We start from the raw sequence: 13873 nt of genomic DNA on the forward strand, positions 1-13873 counted from the left end.
TTCAGAGCTAGAACAGCACAGGAGAGATGCCCAGCTGCCACTAAACACTTCCTACTTAAAGGACCTCATGCTGTCAAGACCTCGTCTCTTTGAGCTTTTCTCAACTCAGAGCTTCCAGAATACAGGGGTTCCTACTCTGGTCTGCAGAGTGTGTGATGAATGAATGAATGAATAGATAGATGAACAAGTGCTCCATCTGGATTGTTGGAGCCCGTTGCCGGGGGTTGGGGGGAAGTGGAGGACTGATCAGGACCCTCCTGGTTAAGGTTTCTCTGGGTGAAGCATTCTGAGAGCCAGTGTAGGTCTAGGAACAATAAATCCCCTGATATTGGCTTCCCCTGCCACACCCACATCAAGGTTTTCCAGCTTGTGACTCACATGAGGAACCCCGAGAGACCTGGGCTGATTTCTGTGTGTCACCTCCTCAGCTCTCTCACGAAGGAGTACATTGAGCTCACTGTCACAATGTTTTAGGATGTGGCAGTAATTAAAGCCACCGCAGGTGGTTGCCGAGATGAGGCTTCTGCTGGGAGCTACAGCAGCAGATGCACCTTGGGCTCCACACGTGCACCCCACCTGCCCTCAGTCCCCATCCTCGCGCACGCTGGCCTCTTTTGCAATCTTGTGCACTTTGATTTTCTTGGCCATCCCTCAGAGTTGTGCAATCTAGCAGGCCTTGATCTGAGACGTGAGAGTGATTCTGCCTCGAACATCACAAAAATAACTTCTGTTTCAAACCTTTTCATTCATTCGTTCTCCGCATGGACTTGATCTGAGCAGATCACTTGAAGTCGGGTAGATGTGTGATTCTGCCACCTGACATGCTCAATCAACTTCTGACACCCTTCCTCCCCGCCCCCGTCTCGAGCCTGAGACCACAGGGATATTCAACAATAGAAACTGTTTATACCTGCCAACCAGTCAACACCACCCCTTTCAAAACCTCCTAGGTCCCCACCAGTCTTCACTACAGTTTGTCTGGAGTCTTAAGCTGTCTCTTTCCTTAGCATTTCCCCCAAAAGAGACTTGAACATTGTTTCTGACCCTGGAAGCCTCCTTCCTTTAGGAGAGCTTTATTCCTTCTGGTCTGCAGAATGACACTCCCAGTCCTGAGCAGAAGCTGGGTGGGTGCCCTTCAAGCCAGAGGACCCACTGCCCATTTTACAGTGACAAAGACAGCTTGCAGAGAGAAGTGTTTATGGGGGCTCACAGTTTGAGGGTCTGCCCCGTCCTGGTGGAGACACATGAGCCAGCATTGCATCTGAGGTGAGGAAGAAGAGAGGGATGAACGCTACCATCCAGCTCATATCTTCCTTTTATCCAGCCCAGGATCCCACCCACAGGATGCTGAGTATTCTCCTACTCAGTGTGTTTTCTAATGTCAGCTAAGCCACTCTACAACTCCTTCACAGACACACTTACAAGTTTGTCTCTTCAGTGATTGTACATCTTGCCATTGGGTTAACTGAAGATATTAACCCAAAGTGATGTGTAAATAGAACTGGGTACCCATAATCCCCTATGCTCACTTTTCCCCACACCCCACCAGAGAGCGCACCCTGAGCTTGGATATTTGCAGAACACTGGAGAGAAGTTGGTGTTTCTGCCTCATCCCTCATCCCCGAAGTAGCTCACGTTCAAAGGTCCCATTTTCATAGCATAAAAGACTGCTCTTACAAAAGCCGAATTTGCCCAGGCTGGAAAGCAAGCCTTGCAAACTGCCCCGCACGCTGCTGTGTGTTGGACAGTTTTCAACATCTCCGCCATCTGTTGGCTCTGAGCTACATCCACTAAACTGTACGCTGTGAAAAGATGCTGAGGACAGGACAGAAGTTGCCATGCAACTGGAAAGCCTGCTGGAGAGGAATGGCTGGTCCTGCCTCCTAGCCTGCTGCTGCCCAACCTGGAGAACTCAGGGAGGCTAGATTTCTTTTGTTTGTACTAGAACTTGCCGTTTCAGGAAACCTGATGGTGTGTTGTGGCTATGAAGTCAACTAGCATTTCATTCCTCCCTTTTCTGTTTTTACAAATGAGTTTGAAAAATAAAATCAAGGCATGCCTTCATACACAAAAAGCAAGCTGAGTGGTGACCATTGTGATATCTGCTCCGTGCATTTCTCTGTTGGCTGTGTGGCTTTGAGAATGTCACACTGTCCTTCTGTAAATGTTTTGAAGTGAAGGTAAGGGAGGCTGGAGGGATGGCTTAGCAGGTAATGCACTTGCAGAAACACAAGGATCTGAGCCTTGATTCCCAGCACCCACTAAGGGCTGGGTGTAGCAAGATGTGTCTGTAACTTCGGCTTTCGGGGAAAGCAGAGATGGGAGGGTCCTGGGTACTTGCTAGCTGGCCAGTTTAACCAAAACAGCAGGAGAGTGACGGAAGAAGACAGCCAATGTTGTTGACCTCTGACCACACCGTGCAAGCACACTGGTACACATGTATGCACACACGCAAGGTGTCTACTGCCGTGAGTCACTGAAGCCAGTCACAGTTTAAATGAGACAAATATCAGTAAATCAAGTCAGAGCATCACAAGTACTGGGACAGCATCTCTGCTCCACATGGGAAGGAGTTACGGTAACTCAGAGCCCAGAGTCAAAGGCCAAGCCACTTCTTGGAGCAGATGTGGTTGTGTGACCAAATGGTAGTGTGGGTGAGCTGGTGGATGAGGCAGGGTTTGATGGTGAGGCTTCTTTTGAAAGATTTTGGCACATGCTTGACAGCATCTAAGGATCTGAGACAATTCACTAAAAGGCAAACGGCCCTGATTGAAGCTGAGTGGAAATGGTTGTAGGAGTTGATTGGCTGGCCGGCCTGTGGTTTCCTCTTGGCACTCTCCAGGGCTCTCTGACCTACTCTTATCATCCGTATGGAGCCCATTGTCCAGTCTCTGGATGTGACCTCCTCGGTAAGTGTGGGGGATTTTGGGATCCATCAAGCACCAGCTCTGGTCTGCTGCCGAGGACCCTGACGTTTGTTCTCACCTGTAGGACGAGTTCTGGCTGGTTCTCCCTGGCCGTTGCTGAGCTGGCTAAACGAGACAATGTGTGCAAGTGTTTAGCACTGCATCTGAAATGTGTTGAGCACATAGCAAGTGATGTTTACTGTGAGATAAGAGCCTGCTTCGAGCAGGCTCTGAGTACAGTTAATTAATGAATCAAACACAGCCACCAGTCCCTGGAGAAATGAGGCAGGTGACAATTAATTACCCATCTCCAAAGGCACAGAGATACTTAAAGGCGGGGTCAGCTCTTCCTGCTGGTTAAGTGGGATAAAGGATGTTCCCAGTCTGTTATAAGGAAACTCTTGAGCGCCAAGGATATGATCATTGCTGAGGAGTACAGTGAGGACCCTTAGGAAGGACCAGCAGGTAAGTGAGTAGTAATGTGTGTGTGTGTGTGTGTACTTCTGTGCTTGTGTGTGTGCTTGTGTGCTTGTGTGTGTGTTTGAGTGTGTCTGTGTGCTTGTGTGTGTGTGTATGTGTGTTTGTGTGTGTGTTTGAGTGTGTCTGTGTGCTTGTGTGTGTGTATGTGTGTTTCTGTGTCTGTGTGTGTCTCTCTGTGTGTGTCTGTGTGTGTGCACGTGCACGTGCATGTGTAGGTGTCTGGGTAAAGCACCTGCTTCCTTGGCCCTGTGGCGTGTCTTGGAATGAGTTGCTGGACCTTCTATGCCCAGCCAGTGGGTGAAGAGGAGGGAAATCCCACCAGATCCCTAGCCCCTCAGTATGGGCTGACATAGGCCCTCCTCACGAGGGCAGAGCTTCTTACAGAGCATCAAGTCATTCCTGGCACAATCAAGCATCCACACAGCACCCTTAGTGATCCAGGAAGGTTCTCAGAGTGTGGTGTATGCTAACTCACAGCCTTGTTCAGTACGTGCTCCCCTTAGGTGGAGGTCTGTAGCCACAGCCCACTCTGGAATATCTTCCAGGATGGGGCTTATCTCGGGAAAGGCCAGAAAGTTCTTCTTTATTTCTAGCTCAAATCTGACTTGCTTTAACTTCCAACCACTGACCTAATGCTGTTCTGTGGGTAAAGTAGCAGATATTTGCTTCCTTCCCAGTGGCTAGAAACCTGAGTCAGCCACAAGCCCCAGTCACCAACCAGCCCAGTACAGACTATACACTGCCCTCCAGTACTACACCAGACTGACCCAAAGAAAAGAAACAAAAACAGAGCAAAGGTAAGCATTTGTCAAGTACTTAGGGTGTGTTATGCCTGTGGACATCTACACCTTTCATCTTAAAAAGATTGCTCCAAGGTTGTGCTTTCCACAGTCAGGTAAATCCCATCGCCACAGAGACCAAAGCTCAAAGAGAAAGAAATGGGCTGGTGGTGGAGATCAGGGAGAACCCTGCAGGGCGCGCACAGGAGTGTGGGTCCCTAGACCTAGCATGTGAGCTCAGCCGCATGGAGGGGGGGGGGGTAGGGAGGGGGGAGGGAGATCGCGGACCAGCGTCAGCACCAGGGACAGTTCCTCGCCTGCTCCCCGCAGCCGCCGACGGCGCGCGCAGGGCCGCAGCGCGCACTCCTCAGCAGGCTAGCGCGCGCGCGCCCTCCCCTCCTGCGCGCGCCCCGCGCCCGGGACTGGGCTGGAGTCGCGCGTGCCGCTGGCAGAGAGGCAGCTAGGCGTCCAGAGCCGTGGCCGCAGCGCGCAGCTGGCAGGGAGTCTCGCCTGGCCACGCACTTGCCTCCTCTGGGGCCTCCAGGAGTCTCTTGGCGCTCACCTTGCCAGTCCGGCCCCAGCAGGCTCCACCGGCCTTGGCCTGGGCTGCATTTGCCGCTACTTGCTGTGCCCAGGACAGAGGGACGTCCGCCCCGTCACGTGTGTCCAAGTCCTCCGCCAGCCGGGGCAGTGTGGTTCCCATGGTTCAAGGTAAGGGTCAAGCGGGTGCGCAGGTCACGGTGTGAGAGCAGGCTGCGCAGGCTGGGAAGCCCAGGCTCTGTGCCTACCTCGTCTAGAGTACCTACCGCAGCCTGCCCTGGCCACCTTGCATCAGGTGCCCTATTTATACAGGTGCCTGTACAGCTTCACCCATTTCATTGCGATCCACCGTCCAAGTGCCTGAGATGGGCAGTGGGGTTCTGGGCGAGAGGCAGAGGAACCCACGGACAGAAGAGAGGTACTACTTCCCTCCAAGGATGCCCTGCCTGAGGGAAAGGGTGTGGGGAGAGAAAGTTTGTCCGAAGAGACTGGAAACCTGGCTCCATTCATCCTTTCTTGCCTGGAGCTGAGATATTTGGTTTCATGTGGTGAGGCTTGCCTCCCACCATGTTGGTGCTGCATGCTTGCCCTGGGCTACTGCTGGCATCCATTCTGTCCAGCCTGTGTGTGAAAGGGTTGGGGGTTCCATTTGACAGATGAGGAAACTGAGGCTTAGAAAAGTTGGTTTCATGTCCAAGGTCACGGTTAACAGGTGGTAGGACTTCTGTTGCTGTTTTCCCATGTTGTTGGAAACCTCATCTTAGGTAGTGAGGGCAGGAGGGGCAAGTCAGCTGTGTTTTTCCAGCCAAACACCAGAATTCTGAAAGCATGTTCACATCCGCCACCCTGGTTCCACTCTCACCCCTATCCTCCAAGGCCAGCGTCACATGGGTGCACATGGCTCTGCTGATATGACTCCAGGGCAAGAAACCTAGGTGACAAGTTCCCAGGCCTCTCTGCAGGGTCCCTTGCCCCTTCTGGGCAAGCTCAAGTTCAGGGGTCTGCAGGGTAGTGTTAGGATGCTCCCCTGTGGTCTTCTCCTCTGTATACTGGTCAAATTCTTAGTAGGGTTCCAGGAACAGCTTACACCTCCCAGAAGTTACAGAAAAGCACACAGGCCCATCTTCCCACCTTCCTCTTCTCGAGATAGAATTGGGAGTGAAAACTCCATGCCAAGGCTCTTGAGGACTCGCCAGAACTGAGACCTCTGGCCAGTGGAAGGTGGTTGAAACTGTCTGTGGGCACATGGGCTACGGCCTTTGCCGGGTGCATACAACTTGGTGCAGCTTCGAGAAGTTCTTTCCACTCCTGAGGCCAGGGACTTACTCCTGTCTCCCCTCTCCCTTCATCCCTTACTTGGGTGGTCATTGGCCTTATGCCATAGAAAAGACCGATGGAGTGGTCTTGTGCTGGAGTGTCTGTGCCCCATCACCTGAGCTCCTGTCAAGTGATATCGAGCCACTTGCGAAGTCTGCAGATGCCTCCTGAAGGGTTTGGGGTCTAGGAGGAGGTACAGCTTCCAAACTGGGTGCCTGAATACCTGTTGGGGCTGGGGAGCCGTAGAGCATCACTGGCTCTCAGAGCAAGCCGGTGCCACGAGACGAGGGAGCCCAGGGTGTGCTGTGAGTTCTCCGCCATTGTCTGTCTTGCAAGTGGGAGACATCCCTGGAGCCCAGGCCTCTGCCATGCCAGCAAGGATAGAACGGACGAAGAGCTTGAAGAGTCGGTGGACACAGATGGAGGAGTCCGGAGCTCTGATCATCTTCCTGGGTGACCTTGGGTCGGTCCCTGTCCCTTTCTAGACCTCAGATAGAGTAGATGGTCTCACATGCCCTTGGGTTCCTCTCAGCCGCCCTCCCCATTCCTGCCCGTCCCATCCTCTAACCGTGTAGGTTTTGTACATTGGGGCTGGATCTAGGAGTCTAAGCCTGGGGCTGGTTCTGAGTGAGGCTTACTGCTTAGGGACCCGTGCCTGCAAACCCAGCAATCCAACGAGGAGGGATAATAGTGCTCCAAGCAGAAATTTGTCACCTCGCACTCAATTATATTGGATTCTAAACTCTCAAGGGTTGGGTGGAAGGCAGAATGGCAGGCTGCCCAGACTGTCCACTCTGCTCCCACCCAGCCACTACCCCCTCTTCCTCTTCAAGCTCTGACCTGGATGGCAGGAAACTGGTGGTTTGTGTGGTGGGAATGCGGATTTAGGACCCAGGCTTCGCGTGAATCATTCAGAAACCTCATCTACAAAAACGGGCGCTTCTGCCTCCCTGTAGGTGTTTGGTGGCACCTGTGCAGGCATGACCTGGAACACTGTAAGGAAGTCGTGGGGCAGGAGGGGCTTCCTGTCTGCCTTGTTGCTACACTTGCTGTGAGGTCCCTGCAGTCTCCGTCTGTCTGGACTCACCCCAGAGGAAATTCATTCAGGCTGGAGCTGCAGTGCCTCCCAAATCTCTCCATTCCCCCAGGAATGGGGCTCCTGGAAGAGGCTTAAGTTGTTGAAGCTGCCCCTGACTCATTCCTCTGCCGTGTCTCCCTTGCTGAGGGTTGCCCTATAGGCCTGAGAAGGGATAAGCCCTGCTAACCCAAGCCACAGGGATGCCATGGCCAGAACCCTTAACCAAAGGAAAGCTGGGTACAGAGCCTGGCGTGTGAGCTCCTAATTTGCATCCCTAAGACATGACATAGCGACTGTGTCCCTGATTTCCAGGGGTCTTGTAGGGGAGGAGGCTGGAGATGACCTGGGGGCCAGATCCAGGCTGTAAGCTATGCTCTGACCAGATCAAGCCTGTGCTTGTGGGCTTGATGCAGAAGTGTAAACCTTGGTGGGCAATGGTCAGACCAGGCCTTAACACTGTGGACTGTGACACAGAGTCTGACTGGAGGGGAAAGGCAAGGGGACTCAGGGGAACTTACCATGTCCATTTGGACCAGGATGGATGACAATGAGCAAATTCCAGCATTTGGGTGCTGTGGTGGGTTGGAGTAGATGTGAATGCATACTGGGACTAAACAAACATCACCCCGACTGGCCTACATTAGGATCTGGGGTGGACTATGTGAGTGGGTGGGGAGGCAGCCCTTGTGGGCCAGGAGCAGGGCTTTCCCTTCAGCACCAAGGTAGCACCTGATTGTACATCCCACCCCAGTGGGATGCTACCTGTCTTCTGGGTCCTCCCAGTCTACCCAAAAGGGCATCTGTGGGAAGGGCTCTAACCAGATCAAGCCTGTGCTTGTGTCCAACTTCTCCAGTCGTAGGACTGAGGAGATGGCTTGGTTGGTAACGTGCTTGCCTTATGAGCAGGAGGACATGAGTTTGATCTCTAGGACCCATGAGGGGATCTGGAACGGCCAGGCATGGTGGTGAATGCCTGTAATCCCAGAACTGGGGAGCTGGAGACAGGCAGATCCTAGGGGCTCACTGGCCAGCCACCCTAGACTGTTTGGAAAGTTCCATGCCAGCAAGAGATCGAATCTCAAATACAAAGTCGATAGAGCCAGAGGAATGACACCAGATGTTGTCCTCTGGTGCACACACACGCACACGTGCACACGCGCACACGCACACACGCACACACGCACACACGCACACACGCACACACGCACACACGCACACACGCATGCACCTAAAAGCACTTCTGTAGTGAGCTGGTTGGGATGAGGGTTGCACTGCTGTCTGGGAGTCATAAGAGGATTAGACAATGACCTGAGCAGTGGTTGGGAACAAGCCAGACTCCTAGGGTCACAGTCACATTCACCACCTCCTGTGGCTTCCGAAGTGGCAGGGTGGTTCAGCCTTAGGAACTGACCAGAACAGCGTTTCTGTCTAAAGTATGTGTCCCTAGTGAGGTTACTTCACCCCTTGGTCCCTGGGTTCTTTATTGACCCTCTATGTAGGTCCAGCTTCCTAGAAGAGTCTGCATATGCTGGGAAGTTCCCATGGAGGTCGCTTCCTGACCATCCAAAAGATGGCCTCAGACCAGACAAGGTTTTCCTTGTCAAACAGGTCAAGTGTCGCTGGTCTTAGCTACTTTGTGGGTTCTCCTTCTTTCCTGCCCTTTACTCCCCCCCCCATTCCACACCCTACCACTAGATAGGAGAGAAAGGATAGAGGGGAGAGACAGAGATACACACACACAGTGTGAGAGACAGAGACAGAAACACAGGACAGAGAGAGATAGATCTCTGAATCTAATTTTTTCTTGTTTCTTCTTCGTTTGTAGCTGGTCTTTGGTATTTTGTGGGTTTTTTCTCACTCTTTATCCCACCCCTGCAAGTTTCACTCTTTATCACTAGATAGATGAGAAAGAGGGGGGGGATGAGAGATCCTTGAATCTAATTTCTTTCTCTTGTTTCCTCTTTGAGCATGAGTAGTAACAAACCACATCTGGCGTCTCTGGATGACCAGTAACCACCAACCTCACCTTTGGGGGCCCCTAGCATTTAACCTCTGTGAAAAGTTCCCAGAATTCCAAACACCAAACAATCATAGAAACTATCAGCTGCTGGCAAAGCCACGCCTCTGCTAGAGTACGAGGCAAATCACAGTCAGCTGCTGTGAAGCAGCCCCACGTCCCCACACCTGCAGTTAAACAACAACGTATTCTTACAATACTTCTGTGTTTTTTTCAAGAAACAAAAATTCCAAAATTCTTACTGCAGTGAAGCCCACAGTAGACAAGGCCATCACCACCTGTGGCTCGGCTCTGACATCCAGCTCAAGGCTTTCTGCAGGCTGCCCAGTGACAACGTCGATTGTTGGGTCTTCTCAGGATGCCCAGGAGCTGGGCCTGCATCTAGGTCTGGGGAGGAGTCCATGTCTCTTGGTGTTGCTTGCTTTTGGCATTTGGTCTGTGACCTAGGGACCCAACAGCTACCATCTCTGGAAGTGGGTGCTCTGGCTCCCTGACTCTGGGATAGCAACCTCCCATGCCAGCCACCACCCTAGGAACAGCCCCTGCTTGCACAAAGCAGTTACTGGTGGTTTGGTCTTTTTTATGTTATGCATTGTGTGTGCTTACCTAATATACATTCGTTTTTATAATATATTCAAATATTTTTATTAAAAGAAATGTGTGTTTGCTGCAAAAGGAAAACCAATCCAGTTTTCCTTGGCTAATTACATGAAGATTAAAAGCCCTCCAATCCTTTACTCTGGTCTACATGCTCTCCCGAGGCTACACTGGACCTCAGTGCTTCTGCTCATGAGTGTTCCTCCCTTGTGCTTGTGCCCCCATGGTGGGATGGGTTTCAGGGTTTTATCCTCCGTCACAAAGCCCGAGCCCCAGCCTGACTCCCCAGTCTAGACTTCTCAGGGCAGCTGTTGACTCACAGAGTCACCTAGTTGGGTTGGTGACAGGCCTGCCATCCGCTGGTTCTGTCTGGTATAGACTTGCCTGAGGTGTGAGCCTTGAGTGGAAGGCCCTAGAGGCTGGCCGGGGGAGGAGAGAGTAGGAGGAGGCATGTGAAGAGGATTAAACTGTAGTGTGGGAAGGTCCTGTGTGGTTGGCAGCATGAGGCATGGAGGCGGATACTCTAGCTTCCATGAAAATCACCTCAGGCTGGAGTAGTAGGCTAAGCATACTGGATGCAGTCAGAGCTGAGCCCACTGGGCAGGTGTATAGTCAAGGGACACTGCTGCCGTCGCTGGAGGCAAGGGAGGCCATCTACGAATGCTAACTTGAAATGCTTAATCAGTGAGCTCTTGAAATGCCCCTGAATTTTTTTCTGAGGCAAAGAAAGCACCAGATGGGGCTGGTCTCAGGTGCCTCACTGGCGTTTATGTGTCTGTGGGTGTAGCTGGGGTTCCTGAGCCAGGCTTAGCCAACCTCTCCCTTCTGGCACTGGCCAAATGACCATCTACTGGAGGCTCCCCCGTATCCCTGCCCAGCCATTTCACTTGCTGCTGGATCACCCACTGTGCCCGGCAGCAGCCCCCTTACTGGTGGTTTGTTTGCAGTGTGCTGGGTGCAGCAGTGGCTGTGGAGGGAAACGCTACAGAGCTCTGGGGGTGGGGGGCAGTGAGGAAGACACTGAGTGTATCATTTACTCCTTGTAACATGTGTCTGGGGCTCACCTCGCAGTGTTTGAAATGTAATATTTATACCGTGTTTTCTAAATCTCTCCACTCAGGGTTGGCATACACAATCTCACTGGGAACATTCAGGAACTTTCCTAAAGCGAAATAAAGATGTTCCGTTTTCTAGTTTATAGGCAGACACCCACTTAGGGTTACTTTTTTCTGAGCCCGTTTCAGAGCCCCACAGTCCAGGCTGGCTTACCCCCAAACTGGCACCAGGCCCTCTCTGTGTGAGAGGCCTCGATCACATCTTCCTGGAAAGACGATGGGGTATGGCAGGGGAGGTAGCTGTCTCTTTCTCTAGAATGTCTCTGCCACGTGGCTGACGCTAGGACTGTTGCTGTTTACCTGTGTCTGGCGTTTGTTTGGTTAAAACAGTCATTACGTGGGAAGCGCCATCTAAACCCACTTACAGAATTAAAGAATACAGTTGTCTGCGATTTTTACCTTCATGAAGCTTCCCACATGAGACACCCCCTAATTACAAAACAGAGCTCCATTGCAGAAGATTGTTTCCCAGCACAGAGTCTTGGGAAATCACTGTCCCAGTTGTTCATATTCCCGCTGGTCGTGTCTCGCTTTCTCCTTGGGGGCCCCCATTTCATTGATCAGAAAATAGGGATAGGCAGAGGAAAAGAAGAGAGAAGAGTGGGGAAGCGTGGGGAGAGATGCGGTCTGCAGCCAGCCATACCCTGAGAAGCTATCTAGGGCCTGTTGGTGAAAACAGCCAGGTTCCTAACCCTCTTTTTGCTCCAGGTTCCTGGCAAATAAAGACAGGCAGGGGTGGTTCCCTGTTCTGTCAACAGGGGTGATCCCAGGGCCCTACAGGAACATTGTGGATTCTGGAGTTTCTGGGCATGGATCAGGGAGAGTGGCTAGAGACCCAGCTTGGTGTTAGAGGCCTGGCAGACCTCCCGTCACTGCTGAGCAGGCTGGCTAATATCTGTGGGACGACTGGGAACCTGGACCCCACTCTGCTCCTATCTCCTCCATGACTGTCAGCAATACAGCACAGACACAAACACTGGGTACACACAGAGACACGTACACACAAGTACACATGCAGACATGCATGCACACAGCAGGCACTTGCAGAAGCATGCACGTGTGGAGCCTTGCAGAGACAAACATGCACACACAGATATGTACAGCATGGGCAAATGCAGATCACACGCAGAAATACACAAGTACACACAGATATACATACAGTAGACACACAAAGAAACAAAAGAAAAAACCCACACGTGGTACCCAGAGAGACATGTACATGGGGACACAGGCAGAAGCGCACATGCACACAGCAGATACACACAGAGACATTCATATGAGAACACAGTTAAACACATACATGCACACATGGAAGACAAGTACACAGCAGACACACAGACACACATGCGCACACACACATGGACAGACAGAGAGACATTCACAAATATACCCATGAAACACACATAGCACGTGCTTAGCTCATACACAAAGACATTCACATGAGGACAAACACAGACATACACGCAGACACACACATGCGTGACAGATACACATACACACAAAAGACAAACACTGAGACATGCACATGAAGACACACATGCAGAAACATACAAGTACACATATGCACTCACATAACAGATACACATGCATACACATACATGCAACTCATGTGCACACAGAGGTGATATAGCTCAGTCTTGCTTGTTTATCATGCAAGAGGTCCTGATCTATCCAGCAGTACAAGAAAACAGCACACATGCAGAGATACACGTGTGCACACAGACGTACACCCAGAGAAATACCCAGTCTCACCCTGTGCCCTCTGCAGACACAGGACGGGAAGGGCAGCCTCCCTTTGGAGACACTGTCTAGTTCCTGTTCTACAGGCACACGATGCCGGCTTCTGGAAGATTCTAGGCCTCCTGGAGGGCTGCTTTTACTTGGCTGTTTAACAGCATGCACTCTCGTGTTCTCTGACAGCTAACTGTTAGGGACAATTCATCAGGCTCCACCTTTTAGGTAACAAAGTGCCACTGGGCATCTCTTAGTCACCTTTACTCCACTGTAACACTTGTCATGTCTTAGCCTGAGTAGCAAGGGTGACAGTCCATGTATGTATTGATTACTTACTGGCATAGTGACTGTCCTGACATTAAGCAAAGCTCTTCTTGCTCACAGGCCTATGAGTAGCTGGAGTTGGTCTACTCGTTATGGGTGTCCACTCTAGGTCCTCAGGCCTCTTCCAGAACTCCAGTCTGTGAGCACACTCTCCGGATCCCAGGGATGAATTATTCATACTCCTTTAAGACTTTTCTAGAACTGGGGTGTGATCCCGTTGGCTCTTGTTTCATTGGTTAAGTCATATGAACAAGGCCATGGTCACCAAGGCAAGACTCTGCTCTGCCCATGGCAGTACAAGGTCCATTACAGGGCAGAAAGGGAGCTTGCTGGGTCTGTGTTTTCAGATCGTTCCTAAGAGTGGCCAGGCTCCAGCTCTCCTGGTATGATACTGTGGGTAGGTCTGACAGAGATCCAAGCTCATGGCTGGTACCTGCTGTCTGGTCTGTCCCAGGTCCTCTGATCTGGAGAAGCGATGGGGAAGGAACAGGGAGTAGGCCTCTTTCCCTCACCGTCCCTCCAACCTGAGCAGAGGGAATAAGTGTAGAAGTCACAGCTGGTAAAACCAATGGCTGGCACAGAGTGGGCTCTCAGTAAATGCTCATGGGGTGAATGCTGGCATTGCTTCCCTGGGCTTGGCAGACCTGGCTCTGAATGGATACTGGGGAGGGAGAGCCTAGGTGGAGGAGTGAGGATCCACCTCACCCCATGCTGGCTCAGAACTTCTCCAGTGCTGCTGCTGCAGCCACATGAGGACCGAAGTCATGGGTCACAGTGGAAGAAGGAGATGGAGGGAGGTGATGTGGAGAGGAGGCAGGGTGAGGCATATCCTTCCCAGCAGAGCCTGGGTGTGTGTGTGTGAAAAACAAGGAGAAGGAGATGACAGGCAGTTAGGCGGATCTACCCCGCCTGCTGTCACTGGACACAGAGCTTCTGGTGCATTTGGAATGGTGTCTCGGGCCATCACACATGGTACAAGGGCCCTG

General features: G+C 51.8%; 1 protein-coding gene across 1 annotated transcript in view; it reads left to right on the top strand.

The window, feature by feature from the left end:
- Positions 1-4560: 4560 nt before the first annotated feature.
- Positions 4561-13873, top strand: part of Fam163b (family with sequence similarity 163 member B) — a 30281-nt gene continuing 20968 nt past the window's right edge. The window contains exon 1 of the mRNA XM_032902993.1: positions 4561-4876. The gene's annotated coding sequence lies outside the window, so the exon portion shown is untranslated. The remainder of the gene's footprint in view (positions 4877-13873) is intronic.

The sequence above is a fragment of the Rattus rattus genome, chromosome 5 (genome assembly GCF_011064425.1).
Source record: "Rattus rattus isolate New Zealand chromosome 5, Rrattus_CSIRO_v1, whole genome shotgun sequence".
In the NCBI taxonomy this organism is placed as follows: domain Eukaryota; kingdom Metazoa; phylum Chordata; class Mammalia; order Rodentia; family Muridae; genus Rattus; species Rattus rattus.